Genomic DNA, 13,714 nt, shown 5'->3' with positions numbered 1-13,714 from the left:
ACTCTTTTTAGGTACCAAAATAAGCCCAATCTGCTAACACCCTACCAGTCTAAGAATTCTCCCCAGAAATAAAAGAAATTCTGCTTTATTTTCTGAAGGAAAATTCCCCTTATCGTTTCCAGTGGTCCTAATTAACATAACAATTGCTGACTTGCTACTTCCCCCACAAACCATACTGACTAAAAAGATCCAAAGGTGCATCTAGTCCGTAAAACGTCAGAGTTTTATCTTTCACAAGCCACTTGTCATAAATCATTGTTTTATTGTTTTGTCAAACTTTTGCTGTTCTAGCTAAAGCATGTACAATATACAATTTCTAAAATGAAAATAAAAATACCCAGGGAAAGTCCAAGCCAACACTGGTATTCACAAACTTTAATCTAGCCACGTAAAACATAGTACACTCACACAAAGTTTGTGAATACCAGTGCTGGCTTGGACTTTCCCTGGGTACTTTTGGTTTTTACTCTTAGTTCTTTTTGGTACCTGGTAAAACCTTCATTTTTTGAATATTCTAAAATGACTGATCCCCTGAGGTTCAGTATTCCATGCCTGTTTTTTCTTCATGAGTTTAGACATTATCTGGCTTGAATTATGATTTCACCCATACTGACTGTAAAATTGTCCTTCCATTAAAACTGTACAGTGACAATGTCATGCTTTACTGTTTGGGGTCCTGAAATTAACATGCTGAAATTCTGGTAAAAAAATGATGTTTGAATTTCAAGTACATTCTTGGATTATACAGCAAAGCTTCATTCTAAACAGAAAACAACTTATGCATTCTGAAATGCATATGCAAATGAAAGTACTTTCGACATAACAAACCAAAACCAAGAAAATCTAAAAGTATTATTGCTCAATGCTAGGTGTTTAAACAAAGAAAACTCTACTCCCTAGAAGCTCTCTTTACCCTAGAGAATGCTGATGTCTGTGTATTCACTGAGACATTGTTTAAAGCCGCAGAGAGCACACCAACAGAGCAAGGTTATAATGCCTTCCACTTTTAGGAGAGCTACTTCATAGGCAGGGACTAAAGGGGGAGGTGTCTCTATTTACATCAAAAATAAATACACTTCAAGGCTAGTCAAACAGGACAATGCACTTGAGCTGATCCATGTTCATCCATGTTCAATTCACCACAGATAAAATCCAACACCACTTACTTGCAAGCTATAGGTTCCCCTCTATGACCCAGGAAACCCATACCATGTATTTAAACTTATTAGAAACACTAACCATCCAACTCAATACCATATTCATGGGTAACTTTAATTACCCCACTATTAACTGGAAATCCTATACAACATCAAATGTACATGCACAGAGATTCCTGGATTTTGTAAACACAAACTCCCTGGACCAGATAGTCAATACACCAACCAGGGGTGCAGCCATACTAGATCTGGTCCACACTAATATGGAAGACTGCTGCAAACCCCCTACTGTAATACCTTCCCTGATAAGGTCAGACCACAAAATGGTCTCCTTTGAAGTAAAAATAAACCCTGGACCCCCAGCTAAAACTGGAATATTTAAACTATTTTAAGGCTGACCTCCTACTATTAAGTGAGAACCTGGCAAAATTACAAGCCCCCATAAACCCTGAAAACACTTCTGCCTATGCAGAACTGTTCAGAGAAACCCTGTACAAGCATGTTAATAGCTGCGTAGAGACAACTGTACCCACCAGGAAGAAGTACAGAACTAACTCAAAAAAAAACAAGCCACCCTGATGGAATCATAAAATCAGTCGGCTGTATAACAGGATGAAGAAAATCATTGCAAAAATTAGGAGATGCAGCACCCAGTAGGATAAAAGCACTCTCATCAAACTAAACAAACAACTCAGAGGACAAATAGTTTGGCCTCCCAGGCCAAGGACAACTACAAAGCATTATTTAGCTATGTCTGTAACGTCAAAGGCAATACACACTTGTGTGCAGAGCTCATTGTAAATGGAGCCACCTATACTGAGCTAAAAGATATAGCAAACCTCCTGGCTGATAAATTCAACTCAAGCATTACCCCTCCCCCCCCAACCTTCCCTCAGGAAATATCATCAAATATAACTCCCCCTACTATCACAGGTCCTTAATGCTCTCTCTAAGACCAGGAACACTGCATCAATGGGCCCAGATAGTATCCCAGAATGTCTTCTAAATAGCATGAAACATAACCTATCAGGGCCTCTGAAATTGCTATTTAACTGTAGCCTCCAAACAGGCTTCATGCCTCACGAATGGAGAAGGGCAACAATCATCCCTCTGCACAAAGGTGGGCCATCTACAGACACTGTAAACTACAGACCCAGAAGTCTCTCTAGTCTTATATGTAAAGCCATGGAAAGAGTTATCATGGACATAATCAATAGAGATCTAGTAAACATCCAGGCACTGAACCCAACCCAGTTTGGTTTCGTCAAGCGCAGATCATGCATACTCAAACTGGTGGACTTCTTCGAGAAGGTCACCAAAGCAATGGGTGAGGACAAAGTAATTCCCACTGCCTAACTTGACCTGGTCAAGGCATTTGACACAATACCCCACCTGGGTATTGTTGACAAACTCAAGACATTATGTACAAATCCATATGTTACCTGGTGGATAGCCAACTGGCTCACAGACAGAACCCAGGAAGTTAGAATTGGGGAGTCCACCTCTACAAAGAGGCCAGTCACAAGTGGAGTCCCTCAGGGATGAGTCCTTGGACCGCTCCTTTTTGGCATTTACTTCTCAGAAGTCAAGGCCAATGTCAGTGGTCTCTGGCTGACTAAATTTGTGCAAATGAGGAGTTGTCATTGAATCTCACACTGACACACATATTCTCCAGGAGGGGCTGACACAGACAAACAACTAGTGTCAGAGCCATGGACTAAAACTAAATACCAAGAAATGCATAATAGTATCCTTTGGGAAGTAAACCATCCCTGGTTACTATCATATTGACAACACACCCCTTAGAGTTGACCCAGTAGTCAGGGACATAGGGACACACATTGATAGTAATCTAGCCTTTGATCCTCACATGTCTACAGCGATGAGGAAATCATTCTATGTTGTGCAACTTATAAACAAAGGTATGGCATCTAAGTCCAAGGAAGTCATTGTTCCACTGTATTCAACATTCATCAGACCTATTATTGAGTACAATGCCCCCTTTGATATGTACCTAACTAGTCATATCCAACAATTGGAATGTCCACAGAGGTTACTCACTAAAAGAATACAGGGTGTAAGTAATATGTCCTATGCAGACCAGCTCAAGGCCCTACCCCTATATTATGTCTCCTACAGGCTTTTGAAGGGAGATCTATGCCTGGCATACAGGGGATTGTCAGACCCTACTCTGATGGACCTCCTGCATATCTGCAAAACAAACAGCACCAGAGTTACCCATTTTAAAGACTTAAACCTTGCCTGTGATATAAATAGGGCCTGGTGGAGAGATAGTTATGTATCCCAAAGACTACCCCATCTATGGAACAGGCTCCCCATCCATGTGAAGCAGAATTCCTCCCTAACCCAATTCAAGTGCAACTTGGACAACTGAATGGGAAACCAGAAATTCATCCCTGGTTTCGCACCTATGTCTCTAATGGACAGAGATAACTTGTAAGTGGTTCATTTCCCAGGCCCGTGCTTACACTTATCAAAGGGTATCAGAACTTGTCAGAGATTTGGAATGCATGGCTTGGCTTCAAAAGGCCCTTGTGCTTGTTAGCCTAGTAAACACCTATGAACCTATTCCTTTTTCTCTATTAGATCAGGCCTCTTGAGTGCTGTCTTCTCTTTTAGGCTGATGTCTCTCTATGACAGTTTGCATTGATACCACCCTTTCACTTCCTTTTCCTTCATCAGGTTGATGTTTCACTAGAGTGGGTATCTTGAACTGAAATTTAGCACAAGTTGAATTATTTTTCTTAGTGCACAGATTTATGTTTCTTAGAATCCATTTTCACTAGCAGAAATTGACTTGGACCTCTGCCTCCTCCCTGCTGGTCAGTGAGTGTTTTCTGAGTTATCCCTTAAAACTTTGCTGAATACTAAAGGTCACAAGGAAAGAAACACACAGAGAAGAAAAGGGTAACTAAGAAGTCCAAAACAGAGTGGAAAAACCCCATGGTGTAAGTCCCAAAACCTAATGGAACAATCAAGTTCTGTAATGATTTCAGGAAGCTGAACAGCATTTCAAAATTTGACAGCTACACTGTGCCCAGGCTAACATTAACCCTGCCTCTACCTTCAGCCTTAACACAGCATCTTATACTAAAAAGTCCTTTCTATAGCACTACCATTATATTGGAATTATGGGTAAGGACTTCACCTCATAGACACAAGGTACAGGGTTTGTGTCTGACCTCAAGTTATTGGCTTGGCTTAAAATGGCCCTAACCTAGTATTCACCTATGATCCTATGAACACAAGACAGGTTCAGATGCACATGCACATATGCATCGATACATATGTACAACACTAACTATCTCATTACCTAACTTATTCTATTCATAACAAAACAAGCAGCATTTCTGTCGATTCACCTAACCCTAACCCATAGTTACCCCTATTAAAAACCTATTTGTTTTGGCAAAACAAATGTGTGATAAAACACACCTTTGCGTGAATGAATCTGCATTTCATTCATTCTGTTGAACAGATGAACAGTTGGCAAAATGAACTATACATACATCTACACACATGTAAATATATATATATATATATATATATATATATATATATAGGGTCTATATCACAATGTTGCATTGTTAAAATATGGAATGGCTACAATGTCAGAAATGCCATTCAGTGAAATGTTTTTTGTGAGATTGTGGTAGAGTGAGGATCAGACAATTTGCCCTTTCTTCACAGTAGTGCAATCTCAGAGTTGGTATATATAATTAGCTGGGGGTGGGGGGGTGCAGCCCCCTTCAAGAACAGTTTTGCTAAATGACAATGCGATAATGTAATATAGACGCTATATATATATATATATATATATATATATATATATATATATATATATATATATATATATATAATTTTAGTTATTTATTTATTTTTAGCATTTATTTACCAGGAAAGTCAAAATGTGCCAAGAATGACCCCTTTTCAGAAGAGGCCCAGGGAGAAAATCTCCACAGTTAAAAAATCTTACAAGATGCAATGTAATAGAACACACTACAAAACAGAAAAAAATAGCACATAATAACCAAAAAGGAGACAGATCCTAGAAATTGTTATATTCCACAGAGTTACATTTCAGTTTTACTAAGTAGTAATGGTAATGTTAACTATGTCTATTAAGTTAATACACTGGTGCAATAGAATATGTAGGGCATAACTCAGATTGCAGATTGTTTGGTAAGAATGTCTTGGTGTGGCTCAGCTATTGGGGTCTCCAGAAGCTTAGATTATGCAAGAATATAGAAAGGATACTACAGACAGAGGACAGTTGTGTAAATGTTTAGCAATGTTTAGCCAGAAGAAGAATGACAGGAGCATAGTTTGGAATTTAAGAGGTAGGTCTTAAGCTTTGCCTTGAAGTATTTTGGATTTATGATTGCATTCCAGCACAGATATCAGTTTTTACTGATACAACCACCATAAAAGCAACTATATTAATTGCTGTTCGTGCTGGAATACTTCTTTGTTGTGACTTATATTTCATCCATGCATAAACCTGCAGCTCTGTGCAGTTTCTCATGACGATTACAGCAACATGTTAAATGCATTAACATTAGGATTATATAAACATGAAGCATGTAACATTGCATCTAATCTGCTTTCCACCATTAAAATAGTAACGTGTTAGTGAAAAGTGCAGAAAAAAACAGCTTTGACATTAATAGCATTGCAGATTCTGGTTTTGGTTAACATATATACACATTTGTATGGGCAAGTAACTTAATACTTCTGAGTGAATGTATTTGATGGCATATATTATAAAAGTCTGTGTGATTCACTGACGTCTATGAAGTAAAAGAAATATCTGTAATATTACTGTGCCTTGCATATAATTGATGTGGATATAGCAATAACAGGGCAGACTGCATGACTCACTGATCCCATAAAGACTGAGAATGGAGATATTTTACTAAAAGGATACAAGACCTAAACAACATGTTCTACATGGACTGACTCCAAGCCCTGCCACTACACTTGGGATCTCACAGACCTCTAAGAGAAGACCTGTGTCTGGCATGCAAGGCATTCTCTGACCCAGTACTGATGGATTTTCTGTACATCAGCAATTCAAATGGCATCAGAAATACTTGGTCTAGGGATCCAAACCTCTTCTGCAATATCAACAGAATGGTTTGGAGGGACAGGTATATCTTGCAGAGAATACTGCTGCTCAGGAACAGACTCCATATCCATACAAAACAAAATTCATCCCGTCTCCATTTTTAAGTGCAACTTGGATCTGTGGATAGGAAACAGAAAATTTACCTGAGGACTGCCCCCTGCAATACTAATGGACAGAGGCAGCACCTAAATGCTTTATTCCATGCATGGGTCCCCTCAAATTATCTATGGTGTGATCCCAGTTATTCTCATTAGGGGGTAATACATAATTATTGAACATTGGATGGGTAAGGCCAATATATAACCAAATGGGATAGGTTAATTTGATTACACAGATGGAATTTGGCTGGGACTGAAATGGCCTGCAAAGGCAGCTAGCCTAGTACTTACTTATGAATGAGCCTATGAGCCTATGAGAATTAACAATACAAAACCTGTAAGTTGTTTTAGAATATGTCTCTCTTTGGAAGTGCAGCAGAATTAATTAAGAGAAAGAGAAGTCAGACAGAAGATCCTAATCAACAACTTTGTATTTTAGTAATGACATATATATTCAGTAGTATCCCCTTTTTGTACACATATGACCATTTTAATACTGTGCCTTTATTAACAATTCCTCAATAAATCATCACAAAAAAATCAAACTAAAAATACTTTAGTAAGAGTTATTTCTATAAACAATTAATTATTTTGTACGACTTAGCCAGTTGACAAAAGTGCAAGACGTGCTGCAAACAGATATTATGCACAGTAAAATAATCCTTCATAGTTTCATGTAGAGGGCTGACCCCCTTTCTACACTCATGCTTCATGAGGTCACTGCAACTTAAAGAAAAGATGATTATCTCAGTTACAGCCATGATGGATAGAATGGACTGATTCATGGATGTAACAGCAGAACTGCTTTTATCTGCAAATTCATGGATTCGCAGTTTAACCAATTATTATTTTGACAGGAGATCTTTCACTCCACTGTGGATAAATAAAAACTGTTCGAATACTCCCTGGTGTGGGAACTTCCAATTGCATGTATTATATTTTCCCTTAAATAGCTTTTTAACATTTTGACATCTTTGAAACTTTTTGCTCAAGTGGCACAAAAGACAGTAAGGTGCACTGCTTTTTTTAGTGTACTGTGTATATCAAATTTATTTGGAAACAGTTTACTGGTTTACCAGCTAATCTTCAAAAAAAAAAAAAAAACAACTTAGATTTAATGACCTAATAGCTGAATTCTTTCTAAACTGGTCCCACACAAAGAACTCAGGAGTATGGATATCAAGCTGAAACTTGCTAGGTGGGAATGCAATGCCACACTATTAGTTTTTCTGAATGTTAACTTTGAGAAGCATGAACATATCACTGATGACAGTACAGCAAGGATGGCATGTATAATGCAGGTTCAGGCCTGTGCTTCGGAGAGAGTGAAATGAACCATAGTAAAAATCTTTTTTTTTTTCATAATTCCATATTTTTGTTGTGAAAGTGTGTACCCTCATGCTCTGTTTGTGTGTGTGTGTAAATTATATATATATATATATATATATATATATATATATATATATATATATATATATAGTTATATAGTTATGTGTGTGTGTGTGTGTGTGTGTGTGTATGGCTATCTTGTCTATTCTGGCAATGTGATCTTGGATACTTTAACTACAGTCAGCAATTAAGTGCACAGCTCTTGCATTTGATTAGAGAGCGAACTAATTGGTTTCAGTGGAATAAAAGTCATAAATGAATCGATTAGAACCATATATGTGAAGCAGGTGCCTAGTCCTTGCATCTGTCTGCCAGTTAATGGAAATGTCCTGTATCTGCTGCCTCATATTAGCTGTAAACAAGGGACAGTAACTAGGCTGATGACGATGGCCTGTAGCAACGTCCTATGATTGCTAAAGCCAGCAGGGTATTGATTACAGTGGTCTTTCCTTTCTGCATTTAATTAGTTAGGTCAAGAAATTAAATAGAGTCCTGCAGTTACTGCTGGCTGTCACACTCTTGATTACTTCACTGGCAATTAACCCCCTAGATTAGAATAATCAGTGATAATAAAAATTTTCCCTGTTGTAAAATAATATTCTGTAATGATCATTAAAGACCCACTTTGCATGCGTTGTACATGTAATATACTTAAAACTACAAGTTAGCATACAATTTGATTCACTAATGAACATCCCAATCCACTGTACTTTTTTTTTAATTATGATTATAACTTAAGAGCAGCTCTTAGGTGTATTACCTGAGATGTGAGTCTTGTAGATCCCCATGACTTTTAGAATAAACGATCTTCTCTCAAACAACATTTAACTTCAAGATTTGTGAATATATAAAGTCCCACATGGTGTTGGCTGCCTGGGTCTAATCATTTCTACAAACATGGAATTTTACTATATTTTTAAGTGTTACTTCTTCATGAAGCACAAAAAACACAGGCCTAAACCTGATACAATTAAAAAAAATTCAACAATGTTATTTGGATATGTCTTAAAATGCAACAAGTAAAAATACTTTTTAAAATTAAATCTGACTAATTTTCTAATAGCACCTCCTATCTCTGCTTAAACTCATTGTCACAATAGGTTACTTTGAAACCCATTTTACAGGGCTACCATTTGAATCTTACTTCAGAAGCATTATAACCTATGCTAGAAGCTGCAGGAAAATAAACTGATTACCACCAAAAATCAGCAACAGTCATCATCATTCTCTTTCGGCTTTTCCCGTTAGGGGTCGCCACAGCGGATCATCTCTTTCCATTTCTTCCTATCCTCTGCATTTTGCTCTGTCACACCAACCGCCTGCATGTCCTCTCTCACCACGTCCATAAACCTTATCTTAGGCCTTCCTCTATTCCTCTTACCTGGCAGCTCCATCCTTAGCATCTTTTTCCCAATATACCCATCATCCCTCCTCAGCACATGTCCAAACCAACGCAATCTCGTCTCTTGCTTTGTCTCCAAACTGTCCAACATGAGATGACCCTCTAATATACCGATTCCTAATCCTATCCATCCTAGTCACACCGATTGCAAATCTTAACATCTTTAACTCTGCCACATCCAGCTCTGACTCCTGCCTTTTTGTCAATGCCACTGTCTCCAACCCATATAACATAGCTGGTCTCACTACACTCTTGTAGACCTTCCCTTTCACTCTTACGGATACCCGTCTGTCACAAATCACTCCTGACACTCTTCTCCACCCATTCCACCCTGCCTGTACTCTCTTCTTCACCTCTCTTCCACATTCACCATTACTCTGAACTGTTGATCCCAAGTACTTAAACTCGTCCACCTTTACCAACTCTACTCCCTGCATCCTCACCATTCCTCTACCCTCCCTCTCATTTACACACATATATTCTGTCTTGACCCTGCTGACCCTCATTCCTCTGCTCTCTAGAGCATATCTCCACCTCTCCAGAGTCTCCTCAACCTGATTCCTACTCTCACTACAGATCACAATGTCATCTGCAAACATCATAGTCCACGGGGCCTCCTGTCTGATCTCATCTGTCAACCTGTCCATCACCACTGCAAATAAGAAAGGACTCAGAGCTGATCCTTGATGTAATCCCACCTCCACCTTAAACGGATCTGTCACTCCCACTGCAGTCCTCACCACTGTCACACTACCCTCGTACATATCCTGTACCACGCTCTGCCACTCCCGACTTCCTCATACAATACCACAACTCTTCTCTAGGCACCCTGTCATATGCTTTCTCCAAGTCTACAAAGACACAATGCAACTCCTTCTGACCTTCTCTGTATTTCTCCATCAACACTCTCAGAGCAAACATTGCATCTGTAGTGCTCTTTCCTGGCATGAAACCATACTGCTGATCACTAATCATCACCTCCCTTCTTAACCTTGCTTCCACTACTCTTTCCCATAACTTCAAGCTGTGACTAATCAGTTTTATCCCTCTGTAGTTAGTGCAGCTCTGCACATCACCCTTATTCTTAAAGATAGGTACCAAAACACTTTTTCTCCACTCCTCAGGCATCCTCTGACTTTCCAAAATTTCATTAAACAATCTAGTTAGAAATTCCACTGCCATTTCTCCTAAGCACCTCCATGCTTCCATTGGTATGTCATCTGGGCCAACAGCCTTTCCATTTTTCATCCTCTTCATAGCTGCCCTTACTTCCTCCTTGCTAATCTGTTTCACTTCCTGATTCACTATCCCCACATCATCCAACCTTCTCTCTCTCATTCTCTTCATTCATCAGCCTCTCAAAATACTCTTTCCATCTACTCAACACACTCTCTCTCTTGTGAGTACCTTTCCCTCACTATCCTTTATCACCCTTACATGCTGCACATCTTTCCCAGCTCTGTCCCTCTGTCTAGCTAATCGGTACAGGTCCTTTTCTCGCTCTTTAGTGTCCAATCTCTACAACTCTCCATATGCCCTATCCTTAGCTGCCACCTCTCTCTTTGCCATGCGCCTCATCTCCTTATGCTCATGTCTACTTTCTTCATCTCTTTGACAATCCCACTTCTTCTTTGCCAGCCTCTTCCTCTGTATACTCTCCTGTACTTCCTCATTCCACCACCAGGTCTCCTTGTCCTCCTTCCTCTGTCCAGATGTCACACCAAGCACCTTTCTAGCAGTCACCCTTACTAGTTCTGCTGTAGTTACCCAGCTATTCGGTAACTCTCCACTGCCTCCCAGTGCCCGTCTTAACTCTTCCCTAAACTCCACTTCACAATCACCCTTTTTTAACTTCCACCATTTAATCCTTGGCACAGCTTTCACATTCCTCCTCCTCTTCTTGATCACCCAATCAGCAACAGTATTGTAATAAATATATAAACTGTTCTTTCCCTTCTATTGACATGAACCTATAGAAGTGCACATCAATGCCTTTAATATAATTTATAGTGTGATAATGTAATTCTTTATGATTTTGTGCAAGGAAATGCAGTATAATTAATTATGTCAGACTAAAAGTTCTTTGAGTACAATAAAAAACAGCATGCAGTGACTGTTAATATATATATTTTTTTGATTTATCCACAGGGATTTACAAGTGGAAGATTGGTGAGGAAATTCATAGACATACAACAATAGAGTTCATGATGTAAAGGGAGTTGTAAGGCAATAAACAGGATAGGTATATGTGTAAACAGAAAATAAGTAAGAGTTGAAGGATTTAATTTATGAAATGCTTTCATATTGTCAACTGTACATTGATCTTCGGCACATTATTTTGATATATGATGTAGGCAAAAGAAAGCCCGGCTCTGTATTTAAAATGCTGTAAGTTCATGATACTGGTATCAAAAGTGAATAGCAAAGGTATCAGCAATAAACATTTTTGCTTTACTTGGCCAGCATAAGCAGGTGCAAATATACAGACTAGTTTTAGTACAGGACAATCATAGATCACCTGTGGATGGGGTCTCCAGTATCTCCAATCCAACCTGATCACATACAGGGAGTATGCATCAGGACAAACAGAAATTCCAACCAGAATGTTGAGATTCCAAGTAGTTAGAGCAATCATTTCAACTAAATTATTTTAATTCTAAAAACAAAATAACTCCAGTTCCAAAACTTCCTTCTTCAAAAGAGAGACTGGCTGCAGATAATTCCTTTTCTAAATTTTATTGGGATAAGCACTTTTATCCTTGTAGAAATCTTCAGAAGAGGGGGCCATAGTATACTGTGGAAGAACCCCTGTGCAAATGCTTGGGAACATTATGTGCTGCTACAATCTGTGCTTTTTATGTATAAACTAAAAATCAATCAGTTTTATATATGTGACTACTTGACTGAATTTTACAAAATGGTTTGCAGATGTTTATCGTGGTCAGCAAACATCACTATGTAGTTTTAACAAATCACTTGCCATTTGGCTCTGTAAACAGATTGTTAGTTTTTAGGTTATTGCATCTTGATTATATTTTTACAGTTTTGAAAGCATTCACCATTCCTTTTTCTATATACTTGTTGTTATGAAGATATGCACTTAACTTTTATGGAGCTCGCACTTGGTTGTGGTCCTTTTTATCAAAGCTTTATGGACTTAGTTGTACAGGGGGTCTTTATTTTTATTTTCAGCTTTTCTGTGTACTGGCATTAAAACCTATTCTATATCTAAAACACAAAAGAACAATGAAAAGCAACCTCTCTTATCCTTTAACAGAGCATGTTAACCTAGTAACACTTTTCACATTCTTTCTAAGATCCAAATTTAACATATAAAGCAGTGGTCACATTGTGCAGAAGTATTAAACTTAATGAAGTTAAAAATACTGTACTGAAGAGAGATAATAATAATAATAATAATAATAATAATAATAATAATATTTCTGTCTGTAGTAGGGAAGTAAAAACAATATTTATTTATTTATTTGAAATTTGTTAACCAGGTTAGTCTAACTGGGCTGCAGAGCCCTTTTTCAGTGTAGACCCAAGGAGAAAAGCTCCACAGATAAACAAATACAACAACAAAACATCATACAATATTAACATACAAGTGTATACACACAGGAGAAACAGAATTCAACTTATAACTGAACATGTTAGAATGGAAGAGTAATATTGAGGGTTTAAACAGCCATGGTACATATTAAGTATTTAAAATATAATATAAAAAGTTAGATTCTATCCAACAATTGCCATCAGAGAGAAACTCATGAATAGTAGAATAACATAAAGACCTTAAATGAGTAGTTGTGGTAATGTGTGAGAGCTGAGAGGGGGAGGGGAAGAGGAGAGGGAGTAGTTTAGATGGGAGTGGGACAAGGACATGTCCAGGAATTAGTAAATAAGTCCGTTAGAAGTTTTTTGAAGTTAAGGAAGTTGCCATTTGTTCTTAGAGAAAGGGCAAGTCTGTTCTAGGCACTGGTGATGGAGTGGCTGTATAAAAGTTTGTCAATATTTTTATTGGGTTTGTAGATGTCTAAGAGGTATAGGTCTGTGCTACATAGGTTGCACTTAGGAGAGTAGCGAGTGATGATGTCCGTGAAAGCAGGACAGTAGGAGGATTGATTTAAGATAGTGTGTGTGAGGTGGAGTTGGGGAAGAAGGAGTTGGTTATGGAGCTGAAGCCATTGTACATTTTTTAAAGCTATGCAGTGAGCGATAGGGAAGGTTGGCAGTGAATCTAGCTATTTTGTTGTAGGTGGTTTCAAGTTTTGCTAATAGACTGGATTGAATATTGGTGAGAATAGTGCTGCATAGAGTAAGGTTGGGAGCAGGAAAGTCTGTGCTAGAGAATGTTTGGCATTAATAGTGAGGTATTTTTTATGTATTTATGGGCAGGCCCACTCCATGCAAATGAGGAAGCATTTAATATTTTATCAGATGTCTTCATTCTGTGCAGGGGAAGGGCCCTCACACATAAGTGGATGGGGATAATATTGTAACAAATGTCTTCATTATG

The sequence above is a fragment of the Protopterus annectens genome, chromosome 5.part1 (genome assembly GCF_019279795.1).
Source record: "Protopterus annectens isolate FY-2018-M chromosome 5.part1, PAN1.0, whole genome shotgun sequence".
NCBI classification, from domain to species: Eukaryota; Metazoa; Chordata; order Ceratodontiformes; family Protopteridae; genus Protopterus; species Protopterus annectens.
This window is presented reverse-complemented; position numbering follows the sequence as displayed.